The sequence below is a fragment of the Hevea brasiliensis genome, chromosome 11 (assembly GCF_030052815.1).
Source record: "Hevea brasiliensis isolate MT/VB/25A 57/8 chromosome 11, ASM3005281v1, whole genome shotgun sequence".
In the NCBI taxonomy this organism is placed as follows: domain Eukaryota; kingdom Viridiplantae; phylum Streptophyta; class Magnoliopsida; order Malpighiales; family Euphorbiaceae; genus Hevea; species Hevea brasiliensis.
The window spans coordinates 78,039,189-78,041,477 of NC_079503.1; the positions used below are offsets into that span (position 1 = coordinate 78,039,189).

At 31.1% G+C, this 2,289-nt stretch overlaps 1 non-coding gene across 1 annotated transcript; it reads right to left on the reverse strand.

Annotated features, from left to right (window-relative positions):
• Positions 1-1,797: 1,797 nt before the first annotated feature.
• LOC131170979 (small nucleolar RNA R71) lies at positions 1,798-1,904 on the reverse strand. Its single transcript, XR_009141739.1, has one exon. It is a non-coding gene; the product is annotated as a small nucleolar RNA R71 (small nucleolar RNA).
• Between the last annotated feature and the right edge of the window lie 385 nt (positions 1,905-2,289).

Here is a 2,289-nt window from a genome sequence, read left to right on the forward strand (position 1 = left end):
TATTTATTATATATATTTAAAAATATTTATTAGTTACATATTATTTTTTAATTAATTCCCATCCAAGATTTTTTTGAAAAAACAATATATTAATATTTATAAAATTATGAATATTAATTAAAATTATATATTAATGACTATAATTTTAAAAATGAAAATAAAAATAATATAAAACATCCAAACTTTTTTTTTTAATTTTAAAATTTGTTAAATGATCAACTTAAAAAAAATTATTTAATCTTAATTGAAGACTAATACTAACAAAAAAAATATTAAAAACAGTTAATTTTAAACCTAATTAATTTATTCATTATTTATATCTTTATTATTACAAGCACATTTTTATTTCAACAAAACAATATATTAATATTTATAAAATTGTTAATATTAATTAAAATTAAATATTTAATGACCTTTTATCATGAGGTTTGCTGAACTCACCATGAGTGAGTAGTTTCCTTATTTTGGATTTGGGAGAGTAATGCTTGTAATTATTATTATGGATGAACATTAAGTTTTATTTGCTGGATTTGAGATTCGTTTCTTGATTTAATTTCTTGTGATCTTAATGCATGCTATGTGCTGGTACCCACTTGGACATGATTGTAGATGTTGATTGAAGTACTGAAAGGTGAAGATTAACATTATAAAATCAAGATCTTGAACCTAGAAATTCTGACCTAGACATAGGCTGATACCTCTGTGGAACCTAAAAATTGGTAAAAGGTTTTAAAGGATTTTAATTAATTTGATCACCACGAAAGTAGGGTTTGAGTTAATTAAAATACACCCTAGATGCCTTGAGAGAGGATTTAGGATAACTTAGGGCTAATTTCCATCAAGGAAAATGATCCTCAATTCAGTAAATAAACGAGATAACATCCCTAATAAGATTCAAGTGTGAAATCTTAACTCCAGAATTATTCCAAAAATAGATTACTTCATTTTAAGTTTACTATTCTAGTGTTTAAAGTTAACAAACTTCATTCCCTAAATATTCGATAGCCTAAAAAGTCAAAATTACGGTGTAGATTTGTACTTGCTAAACAAAGGTCCTTGTGGGAACGATACTCTACTTATCACTGTATTACTTGTTAGCGATCCGTGCACTTGCGGGGTTGTAAAACCAGCAAACAAGTTTTTGGCGCCGTTGCTAGGGATTCTTTGGCTATAATGATATCAAGCGATAGGCAATTTAGCTGATTTAGGCAATTATATTTATTATATAATTTTATTTTACTGATTATATTTTTCTTCTTTTCTCTCAGGTGCTCAATCTGGTAAATGACCAGAACAAGGCCAGAAGAAGAAATTTTAGACTGTGATCTAGAGATAGACAAAACTCTGAAAGCCATCAGGAGGGAAAGGAAACATCAAGAGCACGGTCAAGGAGATCCTGAAATTCCAACCATGGCCAATAATAATGACAGACCAAAACTCTTAAGAGACTAAGGAGCTCCATCTGTCCAAGGATTTCAGCCTAATGTCACTAGACCCACAGTGGAAGCCAACAACTTTGAATTAAAACCAGCATGGCTCCAAATGATTTAACAAACCCAGTTTGCAGGTTCACCTACAGAAGACCCTCACTATCACCTCCAATGCTTTCTTGCCCTATGTGATACATTCAAGATGAATGGAGTGTCTGATCAAGCAATAAGACTCAGAGCATTCCCATTCTCCCATCAAGACAGAGCAAGGAAGTGGTTACTTTCTCAATCGGCTGGAACGTTCACTACTTGGGAGAACCTTTCTCAAGCTTTTCTAGTAAGGTATTTTCCACCTGCAAAGACTGCAAAACTAAGGCTTGAGCTCAACACCTTCAGACAAAAGGAAGGAGAATCACTCTATGACACATGGGAAAGATATAAAGACCTGCAGAGGGAATGTCCACACCATGGCATAGAAGATTGGCTATTAGTGAAAATTTTTTATAATGGATTATTTGTGACACCCCTTACCCGTCTACAGTGTAGCCGAGCATGATATGCCACAGTGTACCAGAACACCATATTTTATTTCAATTATTTTTTTATCCTCCCTTATTTATTTTTTTCATAGTTATGAAGTACAATTGGTGAAGTATAATTTATTTAAGTCATTTATGGAAAACATCAATTTATTTGAGGTTCCGCAAATTTTATAGAAAATCTGGCAGAGTACCAGCTAAAAATAAAGAAAACAATTCTTCAGAACCTATGAAAACACTTCCAAAATTTTTAATCAATCAATCCCAAACTCCATTTCATCAACAAAATCTCAATATTTCTCAAATATACTCCCATTTCT